Raw genomic sequence first — 13,097 nt, 5'->3', positions numbered from 1 at the left:
ATTCATATTGACTTTCAGTTTTGCCCCAAGGCTATGTTAACTCTCCTATCCTCTGTCATAATATAGTCTGAAGAGATCTGGACTACCTGGAACAGAACATAACACTGATCCATTACATTAATGACATCATGCTGATTGGACAGCTGGATTTGATAACTCCAGGCTTATCAAAACCTGGAGGCTTTGATAAGACACATATACACCAGAGGGTAGGAGATTAACCTTATGAAGATTCAGAGACCTTGCACTTCAGTGTAGTTTTTAGAAGTCCGGTGGTCAGAGGTATGCCAGGATGTCGCTTTCAAAGTAAAAGACAAATAGCTGCATCTTTCGCTCTTTATCACAAAGAAGGGAGCATAGCATCTGGTGGCCTCTTTGAGTTCTGGAGGCAACACATTCCACACCTAGAATAATTGCTCTGGTGCTTATACTGGTTTACACATAGGTTGCCAGCTTTTAATGGGATCTAAATCAGGTCCAGCCTATGGTACAAAGTACTGCTGCCCCTTGGTCATATAATTTGGCAGACTCTTTGGTATTGGAGGTGTCATTGTTGCAAAAAGATGTAATGTGGAGATGTAATATGGTGAGCCCAGTGGGAGAATCATTACCTAGGCCACAGGGATTCTAGATCAAGGCCAGACTATTCACAGTAGAGAATTATATGCCTTTTGAGAAACAGCTTCTGACGTGTTACTGGCCCCTGATAGAGATGGGAATGCTTTACAATGAGGCACCAAACATCTGGAACTGTCAATTATAAGCTGGGTTCTGTTAGATACACCAAGTCATAAAGTTGGACAGGCCTGTGATAAGATGGAAATAGTACATCTGGAACTGAGTTCAAGCAGGACCAAAAGTCACAAGAAAACTTCATAATCAGGTAGTCCAAACTTCTATCTCACCCACTGCTGTTGCACCAACTCCCATGCCCTAGCTCTCACCTATGGCCTTATAGCCTGATCCTATATGACCAGCTAAAAGAGGAAGAGAAAGCCTGGGCTGGGTTTATGGATAGATCATTTTAGGATGTGATGAAAGCCAATAGTTATGGTGCCTGTATTATAGCCATATATAAGATGGCCATGAAAGTTGGAGAGGGAAAATCATCCCAAATGGCTGGGACTGCAAGCAGTATACCATTCACTCTGTATGGAAGGAGAAGTATCCTGAGGTGAGAGTATATTTAGATTCCTGGTAAGTGACCAATGGTCTGGTCAATTAATCAGGACCCTGGAAGGAGAAAGAATGAAATATTGGGGACAAGGATGTCTTGAGTAGAGGCATGTGGTTGGACAAATGGGAATGGGCACACTCAGAGTGTCTTACTGAACTGTAGTGATGTATGCTTTTTGAGGATACTTTGGTCACAAGTATTACAGACATCACCAGGCTTCAAGCATGGCCATGAGCAAGACCAGCAAATAACAGCTTTTTGCCTTGCAACCCTGATCCCAATGGCTGCTGTTTCCAATGCTGGCCATTTCTGATTGTGGCCCATGAGCGATAGCAGATGCTGTTGAGTGACACCAGGCTTCATCAGAGGATATGGAGTTGTAGTGCCTCTGGGTGATGAGTTTGTTTTAGTAAATCTATTTAAAAAAAGTTTTTTGAATCCACGTTAATGCCCTCCAGGAAGCATCTGTCATGGAAGTGGTACTCATAACCTACTGGACAAAATGACTTGGCCAGTTGATATCAGCCAGCATTTCTTATCAGATAATCTGGAACTATCATGGTGGTCACACGAATGGAGTGGCCACAGGGGGCTATATGGTGTCTCAACAGCATGGACTTCTACTTACCAAAGCTCACCTAGCTACTGCTGCTTCTGAATGTCCAACCTATGAGAAGCAGAGAGCAATGCTGAGTCCCCATTATAGCACGATTCCTTGAGGAGACCATCCTGGGCCCCTTCTAACCAGGAAGAGCCAGCAGTTCATCCTCTAGTTACCTACTAGATACGAGTTTGCCTTTCTTACCCACAAACCCACTATGCAGTATCTTACAGAATGCCTGATTCATAGGCATGGAATCCCGCAAAACAAAGCATTCAAAGAGGGTACCCACTTCACAGCAAAGGAGGTGTGGGAGTTGGCCCATCATCATTGGATCCACTGATTGTGTTATATACTATTACATCCAGAAGCAGCTGGTGTCAGGAACACTGGAATAGCCTTCTAAAGGCACAGCTGAAAAACTAGCTTGGAGGCCACACTATGAAAGGATGGGGTACCATTTTCAGGTAAATATGCATTAAATAAGAGACCTTTTATTTGTAGTTCTTAATAAGCACCTCTTACAGTGCTGTGTTCCCAATGGAGAGAATATGTAGGTCCAAGAATTAAGGGGTAGAAGTAGGAGTGGTACCACCTACCATCACTCCCTGTCACCTACCAGCAAGTTTCTGTCCTTGCGTCTCTGGGATCTGAATATTGGAAGTCCTAGTCCATAGAGGGGGTATACTCTTGTCAGGGAATACAGTAAGTGTCCCATTTAACTAAAGCTATGGCCGCCACTGGGGCATTTTGTGTTTCTTGTGTATGGGGACCAACAGGCTACGAGAGGAATCCTCATCTTGGCAAGGGTAATTAACCTTGATCAACAAGATGAATTAGGTCAGCTTTTATACAGTGGGGGCAGAGAGGAAAATGTGTGGAAACCAAGTGATCATCTTGGGAAGCTCTTGATACTTCCTTAGACCATTTTAACTTTTTTTGTGTGTGTGTGAGGAAGATCAGCCCTGAGCTAACATCCATGCTAATCCTTTTCTTTTTGCTGAGGAAGACCGGCTCTGAGCTAACATCTATTGCCAATCCTCCTCCTTTTTTTTTTTCCCCAAAGCCCCCAGTAGATAGTTGTATGTCATAGTTGCACATCCTTCTAGTGGCTCCATTTTAACTTTAAATGGACGTGTGTAGCAACTCCTGCAGGAGAAGAGTGTGATTACTAAGGGCTCAGATTCCTCAGAAATGAAAGTTTAAGCCATACCACCAGGTAAGATTGCACAATCTCCTGAAGTGATGGTTGAGGAATTAGAATGAGGGGAACTTAGAATGGCTACTGGAGGCGGAAGAGAATGAATACCAGTTAAGGCACCAATTGTAGTGATGGAGAAAGTTCATCTCATTAACCTCCCTCTTGTAAATATCTGCTCAGGAAGAGAGGCCCACAGGGACCATAAAGGAGCTGCTCCTGGAACCTGTATGGAGAAATAGATTTGTGAGGTCCAGGAATTGTACTGCGGTAGCTATGGAAAGGTACTGCTCATATCTTCTACTGCGAAAGTATAATGTTGATTGAAAGCCCTAACCGCTGCCCCTCTGTATCTACCACTGTGTTCACACTATGGCCTTACTTTCCCCCAGACTGCTACCATCCAATGACTGAGCACAGCGGGGGTACTAATCCTCATCCATTTCTTAGAACTATCTACAGTCCAAGACTTTTCCTACCCAATCTTCCTTCCTTCTCCATCTCCTTTCACAGATGTCAGACCTGCATTGCAGTCTAAAGACTCTCTGTACCTCCTTCTTATTCTTCCCTTTTGTCCTTCTAGGCATTTCCCTCAATACATCTCTTGCATGTCTAATCCCATCTTGGTGTTTGCTTCTCAGACTCAAATTAACACAACCAAACAGGTCCTCAGTAAGGGCTCATGAACAAACACTTAATACTGACATTATATAACACATGTAGAAGTACTTTCTGCTATTCTGAGTCCATGATAAGGCTGTATTATCTTCCAAAAATTTGTAGGGTTCCTTTTCATTTAGGCATGTGGTAGATCACATCATGGTTGCCTTTTTACCTGGTGTTTTAGAAAGAGCACAGCTTTATTTTGAGATAGACGTGTGTTAGAACTGGCTCTAGTATTTATTTCCTATGAGCTAAAAGTGTGACCTTGGGCATGACACTGCATCCATTTTGGCTTAAGTTGCAAAATTAAAATCATGCTTATTATAGAGATTGCTATGTGGATTAAATGAGATAATGCACATATTGTGCCTTGTTGGTGTCTGTAACATAGAAAGTCTTTAATAAATGGCAGTCTTATCCAGTAGTTATAGTACATCACTATTAGCTGGTTGATGTTTTTTCTTATCCTCTGGATCAACACTTTGAGAAGAGGAGAATGTTTGAATTCCCTGACTTTGCAAGTTTCTATTCTCTCCTGACATTTTTATCCTTGCTGTTCATTCTCTGTTGCTGCTTCATATAAGTACGTCTAGGTGGTCCTTAGATTCCCCTGCAATGATAATGAAATTGTATATTGCCCAAGCCAAGCAGGGACTTCAAATAGCAGGGCATTATGGGGCCACTATGAATAACTCCTTCCAAGATTCTACTAGTCTTATAGTAGTCTTCAGGCGATAAAATACAAGGCATAGATTCTCTTTCTTTTGAAAGCTCATCTCTCCAGAGCCATGTTCATAATAAACTATTAGCTTCCTAAGTCTTTGGATAAGATAATTTGTGTTCCTTGGGGTTCCAGTAATAGAGATCTAATGCCTGAACATGTTCAGAAAATTTCAGCAAGCTCCTCTGGGAGTCTTCCTAGGCCTCCTGCAGTGTGCTTCTTCAATAAGCCAATAAGGAGATGAACATCTGCCAAAAACTGCTTTACTTTCAGAACTAGCTAAGATGAGCTTTGCCTTCAGTCTAAATAGTCAAGGGAAGAGGAACAGAGACATGAAGATACACCTTCTGGAGAATCCTTTCTTTCCTGAAATTCTAGGTTCAATATAAAGTGAGAGAGAGAAAAAAAGCCTAACATTTAATAAGTGCTTACTCTATGCCAATCATTGTGCTAGGTGTTTTATATGCATTACATATATTATCTAATTTAACTTCCACATCTGCCTTGATTGGTGGCATTATTTTATTTTATCAATGAAGAAACAAAAGTTACACAGCTAGTGCATCCAGAACCAGAGTTGGTACCCAGGTCTTTTTCACTCCCTTACCCCACAAAAGTTTATTATTCATTTAAGCTGAAATGGACATAAGAGAGAACTAGGGAAGAATAGAAAATATTCTAAAATAAATGTTAAATGGTGTGGCTTAGATGGTGATTGTCATAGTAGTTTAGGGAAAGGAGATAAACAATTGATGAAGTGAAAAGAGACAGAATTTGGTGTCAGATATCACTGATACTGACCCTAATGGGCTGAAACTTACAAGGAAAATATTTGTACCTAAGAAAATTTATCAGTACCTCCTTCTCTATGAGCACAGGATAGTGGACCACAGCACCAAGGTTATTGTGGGTTTCCTTCTGTGGGGTATAAACTAATGAGGAAAAATCTCATCTCTGCTATGGCATGACTGAAGACAAGTGTGTTAGTTAACATTTGGCTTACTTACACATAACAGGAAACCAAAATGATGGTTGTTTGACAATATAAGGATTTCCTTTTCTCTCACATAAAAAAAAAGTCTGGAGGTGTGCAGTTCAGGTCTGCTATGGTCACTTTAGGAAGTCATCAGAGATCCAGGCTCCTTCTTTTTCTGCTCTATCGTCCATACCTCTTGACTTCTATCTTCAAGGGTCACTTCATGGTTTAAAGGTGGCAACAGCAGCTCTAGCCATTCTGTTCCAATTTCAGGCAGATGGAAGGAGAAAGGAGAAGGGAAAGGGCAAACCTTCCAACGGAGTCAGTTGTATTTAAAGAGATTTTACCTAGAAATTTGACCCAGTGACTTTCTCTTACATTTTATTGGCTACTGCCATCTGGTAAATTGAGTTCTTTCATATTTTAGCTGGATACAGTGCTATCCACAATACAATTAGGGCTCTGTTACTAAGGAAGAAGAGATATTGGGTAGGCAACTAGTAATCTCTCTTGCAACAGGGGACCCATTAGTTTGCCTCTTGAGATCCCTGTCAGCTCTAACTTTTATTTTAGAATCAAGAAATAATATGAGCTAACACTTTAAAGCATTTATTATGTGCCAGGCACTGTGCTAAATTCTTTAAAGGGTTTTAATTTAATGCAATAACCTTATTAAGGGGAATTACTTTCCTCTGCAGAAGGAATATTTGGCATATATTTACTGAGTGTTAAAAATGATGGTGATGATGATGATAGTGATGAAGAAGATGATAATGATAATGATGATGAATGTGATAATTAAAAATGGCTCACATTTATTGAATGTTTATGGTGTGCTTGTTACTGTGCTAAAGGCTTTTAATGCTGTACACATGCACACACACACACACACACACACACAAGTACTCACCAAAACTATAGGAGATGGAAGTTTTATTATTCTCATTCTACAGATGATGAAGATGAGCCTCAGACCATGTAAGTAGCTTGCCCAAAAGTCTTCAGCTAGTCAGTGGCAGAGCCAAGACTATCATTTAAGCCTTAATGGTAAAGCCCCTGCTTTTAACCACTATGCTATATTTTATGCCCTGCCCAAGCCACAGGTGCACAGAGTTAAAAAGTGATAGTCTTTGTCCTTGATGAGCTCACAGTCCAGTCAATTGACGGTTATATATATATCATATAAACAATTGCATTGTCATTACGCAAACACTGTATTTGAGATTTGTCAGGTTGTAATGAGACTAGGGAATTTAGCTGGAGTGTTCAAGGGAAATGGATCTATGACCTTGGTCCTTGGACTAAATACCTGAGTAGCAGAACCACTCAGGTAAAAGGATCTTGTAAATGTGAGGCATTAGTATTATTAATGTTCAAAATTTAATCAGCCTGCTACTCTATCAGTAGCAAACAAGTATACGAGTTGCTCAATGAAAGGGGTAAAATGCTGAGGAAGAGGCTTCTGAGACACTGAAGACACTTGATTAGGCTGTTTTCTGAAGCTCTGTTTGGTTCTAGAATCAAGGGATCTAGATGTTTATAAATGTTTCTTTATAATGGAAGTGTTTACATTTTTAATGTAAGTTCTTCCAAAATAGTGATGCAAACCATGAGTATAAAAAGGGGAGAGACATATCAGAGAAGCAAGAATTTGGGTGTTTTTCACTTCGGGCAGGACTGAGCCTTTGCGGAGTTATCACCAGCAGCTGCACAATTCCTTAGGAAACCAAGTGGCCAAGGAAGAGCTAAAAAAGTTATATTGCATCTGCTGCTCTTGCCCTGTGTGGTCTCTGTACTTAGGCTACTGTTCTGTGTCCTTCACTAATCAAATCAGTAACATAATCTGATTTGAGCGAGTGTGTGGTCATTTCTTGCCTATCTGTAACCTATCTGAGATGCTGCGGAGGAGTTGGGTGGGGAGGAGAAGGAATCTGAAAAAATCGCAAAGGAGATGACACTTGAAGTGAATCAGAAGGATAAACAAGATTTCATCAAGTGAAGGTATAGAGAAGGGCATTCCAGATGAAGGGAATAGCCTGAGCAAAGGGAATGAAGTACAAAATACTATGGGGTATTGAGGGTAACTGTAATGATGATGCTGTCTCCCACTGTTTGAGCATTTTCTATGTGTGTGACACTGTTGATAGGTAACTTACAATGATTTTCTCATTTGATCTTTACAATAACTCTGCAAAGTAGGTATTATTGCTCCATTTTGCAAACTAGGAAATTGAGACATAATAAGATTAAGTAACTTGTCTAAGTTCTTATAGCTAATAACTGCACAGTCAAGGTCTTTTTGATTCCAAAGCCTGTGATCTTTCGATAATGAACAGTTAGTTTGGATACATTGTAGCATGCTAGGTTAAGAATATTTAAAAATCACCAGAAGAGATGTACCAGAAAAAAATCTACCAGAATTGCGATTATCACTCATAGGAGTCAAACTTGACATTGCCTCAGCAAGCCAAATAATATGTAAAATCAACTGTTCACATCCCGGAGTTTCAATGAGACTTGGATCTAGCAATACTCCTTCTGGATTTATTATTAGTATATCTTGGGTCTTTTCCATTGAGGACACAGATAGTTTGGCGAGAATGTGATAGATGGATAAAGAGAATAAGGAAACTGAAGGTAACAGTAATATGCCTTTTATTAGCTTCCAAATCTCTATTCTCTTGGCAGTCAAGTACTAATAGAGATGGGAGAAGGCATTCTGAGGGGTCAGACAGAATCTGTGCAATCTACACATAGATTGCCTGTTTTAAACCTGAGAGTGGTCAATGTACTACAACATGTGAGAAAGACAAATGTGGTGGCCTTAGAAGTTTGGGGGCAACTGTTTAGATACCAGAAGTGAAAACATTGTGTCATTTAGGTGTGACTTGGGGTACTTTTGGGATAGGCAACATTCATTTGAAAATGTTACTGCAAAGATGTCATTTCTCTGCTATAGAGACAGTTAGTAGCCTGGGAACTGTTGAAATGTCTAAATTATTAACAATATATCTAGGTAACATTGTAATTACCAAAAGAATTTGGCTTAATACTGTAACACTGATATAGAAAATACTTATTCAGGTAATTCTGAAAGAAAAATTAGTTGATTTGGGAGAAGGGAACTAATATTTTATGAGTGCCTATTATTCACTAGGCACTGACTAGGCAATTTGTATTCTTTACTTTGTTTAATCCTTGCACTGTATGGTAGATAGTTATAATTTTCCTCATACGTAGGTGTGGAAATGGAACCTGAGAGAAGTTGTGTTTTTCTCAAGGTCACTCAGTAAGAATTTGAACCTAGGTCTGTCAAACTCCACTGCCTGTAATGTGTACCTTTTGACATCTCTCTTACTTTCTCATTTTCCATTAATTTTTCCACTGTCTCTGCAGCTAAATTATAAAGTGATTGAAAGCACAGACTAAATCCCACTAATTTATCAAATATTTGCTGAGTGTCTACCATGTGATAGGCACTATGATAAGGGCAACGTTGAACTGGGACTTGAAGTCAAGATATGGTTCATACAGTTCATTTGGTATGGAAGTGTGATGACAGGATATTTTAGAAAATTTGCATTGTTAAAAGAACATAAAATTTAGAGTCACACAAGCCTGAATTTTTCCTCATGGAGTTTTCATTCTAGAGGAGGGAAAAGACAGTATGCAACTAAATAAGTAAAACGTGTCAGATGGTAAAAACCACTATGGAGAAAAACACATCAGAGATGAAGATTAGGGAATACAGTGATGGAGGTTACAATTTGTAAGTAGAATTTTCATGGAAGATATCAGTGAGAAGTTGAAATTTGAGCAAAAATCTGAAGGAGATGAACCAGTCACATGGATATCTAGGGAAGAGCATTTGAATCAGAAGATACAAGTGCAAAAACCTGGAGTGAGAGCATGACTGACATATTTTAGGAAAGCAAGGAGATCATTATGGCTGAAACAGAGTGAGGGAAGGGAAGATTAATGGAAAATGAGGTCAGAGAGGTAATGGGGTCAAGATCATGTTGAGTCTATGGGCCAGCGTAAGGGCTTATAATGGGTCAGGTGGGAAAAATAATATCATGAACACAAAAGTGGAACAATCTGACTTGCATGAATTGGCCTGTATATAGAGAATGGACTTTAGGAGAGGAAATGCAGAAGCAGAGAAACCAGTTAGGAAGCAATTGAAATAATCCTGACAAAAGATTATGGTGGTTTGGACCAGGGTACTAGCAGTAGAGGTGATGAGCACAATCAGATTTTGGGAATATTTGGAGCTATAACCAATATCAGGTTTGCTGATAGATTGGATTTGGGGTGTGAGAGCAGAAGAGTTGAGGATGACTTCAAACATTTTGATCTGAACATCTGGTAGAATGAAATTGCTATTAATAAGATGTCAAAAACTCTAGAAAGAACAAGTCAGAGAGGAAAGATCAGGAGACTGATTTTGGATATGTTTAGTTTGAAATACTCATTAGACATCCAAGTAGAGATGTTGAATAGGGAATTGGATAAGTGTGTCTGGAGTTCAGGGAAAGGTCTGAGCTCTGCGATAAATTTGAGAGCCATCAATGTACACACATTGTATTTAAAGCCATGTGACTGACTGAGGAGATTACCAAGGGAATAAGTATATTTTGAGACAGGAGAACGTTCAAGGACTGAATCCCAGGAAGAAGATACTTGGAGATCAAGGAGATGAAGAGAATCCTATAAAAGATTCTTGAGAAGGAGTAGCCAGTGAAGCCAGAGGAAAACCAAAACAGTATGGTATGGTCAAACCAAGTGAAGAAAATGTTTTGAGGAGGACAGAGTGATCTACTGTACCAAAAGCTAGTATTAAGTCAAGTAAATTGAGGAATGAGAATTGATTATAGGGTTTATCAATGTGGAAGATAACAAGGATTTTGACAAAAGCACTTTCAGTGGAATGATGGGGTCCAAACCTGACTTGATTAAGTTTAAGAGAACTGGTGTGAAGATGAAATGATATAATAAATATGAAGCATATGGTTCAATGCCTGGCACATAATACTACTTTATATATATATATATATGTTCTTCTCTCCCATTTCTTTTCTTCCTCTAGAAAGAGGAGGATCAAAGGGAGTGAAATAGAATGTAAAGGGGTATGTAAAGAAATATTAAAGTTTTAATTTTGGAGAGAGAATAGGCTATTTAAATGATAGAGAATGGGCCAAAGCCAATTCATTGAGTATCCAACTACTAAAGAGTGAGGGCTTTTTTTTCGAGCCAGGGAAGATCCATTGAAGATTTGAGATCAGGAAAATGTTGTGCTAAAAACTGCTGTATTTCCTTGTGTCCTCTCTGTTGCTTTGTACATAGGCAGTACTAAAAAGGATTTATTGATCAAAATGATTTTGGTCTAAATAATTTAAATAACTTACAAAAGGATCCTAGATTGTCCCAGAGAGAAACCAACTGATATAAGTGCCCTATCCTTCCGAATTGTGCTGATACTCTGTGTTCATTCTGCTATGCCTGACTGTTTTTTCCATTTCTTTCTCAGTGTATTTGCTTTGGTGCTTTATAAAATTCAACATAAATCTCTGTACTAGAATATTATTTGGCAGATTTCTCTAACATCAGGCCATAACTACAAACTGTCAGGGCATATCTGGCAGCTGTCTTATCTCTTCATGTCTCTATATAATCCTTTAAAATCAGATACTGTACCATCCAATGACTCAGAGTATTTTATGAGGTTTATAAGTTGAGACCATCTCCAATCTTTTGGAATATTTGGATCTACGGATTTAAGAGGTTTTTCCCAGAGCTCTTTTGTGCCTAACTATTTTGTCCCTTGCATATTTGTTTGTCTTGACGTATAGTTTCTCTTCTAGCTGGGTTTTCTATCCCAGCATATAGACAAGTTCCATAACCTTATCGTCAGCTGTCAGGAGATTTATACTGCCTCCTTTGCCTTCTCCTTTGAAGGAGAGAAATGCAGCCAAACTTCTTTGTAGGTTTATTGCGAGAGTAAGGTTTTTTAAGGGAAACAGCATAATGTAGTGAAAAAAGCAATGGATTAGGAGGCACAAGACCCCAATTCTATCCCCAGCTGCGCCACTGTGCTACTGATGTGTTTGCGTTGCTTCTCCCAAGGTACTTAACTCTTCTAGGTCTCAATTTCTCTATATAAAAAACAAGGTAGTAGGATTAAATAATGTAATTCATTCATTTAGTCAATAAATATTCTCCATTCTGTACTAGGCCCTATTAGGAGTGCTGATGTGAATAAGATATACTTTTTTCCCTTGAGGCAGTTGTATACTACAGGTGAAGACAGACAAAAATAACACAAATCAGTTATATAAAAGATGTATGCAAAAACGGGAATACAGTATATGTAGCAGCATAGGTGAAGGGCAACTAATGGACTGGGGTGATCAGAAATACTTCCAAAAGGAAATGACTAAGCTTAAACTGAATCTTTAAAAGTGATTTGGACTGGAACTCTTGTACTACTAGAGCTAACATGTGTATACCTTTTGCTCTAGTAAATAATACCAGTTTTTCAGCCCCAGAAATCTGTGCAAACATTCTCCAAAAAGACATATAAAAATATTCCTAGAGGTACTTTTTGTAATAATCAAACTTGAGAATTATTCAAATGGCTATAAATAATAGAATTCATTAATTGACTTACAGTCATACCCATGTCTTGGAATACCATATGGCATTGAGAATGAATGAACTGTAACTACATGCAACAACGTGGAAGAATCTCAGAAAAATAATGTTGAGAGAAAGAGACCACACACAAAAGAGTATATACTGTATGATTCCATTCCTATAAAGTTAAAAACAGACCAAAATAACCTATAGTATTAAAAGTCAAGAGAGTGGTTACCCTTGGTAGGTGGGTGCTACCTGGAAAGGGACTTCTGGAGTGCTGGTTTTGTTCTGTTTCTTCATCTGGCAGCTGCATAAACCAGGTATGCTGGTTTCTAAAAAAATTATCAAGATATGCATTTGTAATTTGTGCACTTCTCTGTGTGTATACTTCCATACAAAGCTTACTTACCAAAATGAGTGGGAGTTGTCAAGATCATAGCAAAGAAAGGTGTACTAAATAGAAAAAAGAGCAAGAATAAAGGGAAGAAGCCTTAGAGAACATGGTAATGTTTTCATTTCTCACATACCATGATTCTAATCTTCATTTTCATTCATTCAATAAAAACTGTTGATGCCTGCTATGTGATATGATTTTCTTCAAGTAGTAAACACTGTGAAAGTGATAATAGAAATAAACTTTAGTTCTTCTCTTACACATTTAAGTATTTTACTCATGGGAATAAGACAAAACAATAACAACAACTTTTACTTGACTGTGAGCTTTCTGCAAGGACTATATTTTTAATATCTTTATCTCGCCATTACCCAGCACAGAGCCTTACAAACAGGCACACCCTAAATGTTAAATGAATGGATTAGATCACCATCTACAACACACACACACACCACAAATAGACACTTATCATAGATTTGCATGATTTCCAAAGGGGTTCAGAAGATTGAAGTGAGTTTGCCAAACCAAAAAATCTTACTTTGCACATCACTTTAACTTTACAAGGTCTTTTACCTCTTCAGAAACATTATGACTCTTTTGACATCTTTCTCCATGCACTAGTAGTGAAAATATTATTTATAAGATATTGGAAAGTAGTTGGTAAAATGATCATTACATTCAACAATTTAAGATGATCCAATATATTGTATTTTTAAAAATATTTTCTG

General features: G+C 38.6%; 1 protein-coding gene across 1 annotated transcript in view; it reads left to right on the top strand.

Moving 5' to 3' along the window:
* Nucleotides 1-13,097, top strand: part of BEND5 (BEN domain containing 5) — a 1,066,878-nt gene that overhangs the window by 282,032 nt on the left and 771,749 nt on the right. The gene's annotated exons all lie outside the window — the stretch shown is intronic.

Source organism: Diceros bicornis, chromosome 13 (genome assembly GCF_020826845.1).
Source record: "Diceros bicornis minor isolate mBicDic1 chromosome 13, mDicBic1.mat.cur, whole genome shotgun sequence".
Taxonomy (NCBI): domain Eukaryota; kingdom Metazoa; phylum Chordata; class Mammalia; order Perissodactyla; family Rhinocerotidae; genus Diceros; species Diceros bicornis.
The sequence above is the reverse complement of the archived record's forward strand: the minus strand, read 5'-3'. Positions and strand labels throughout refer to the sequence as shown.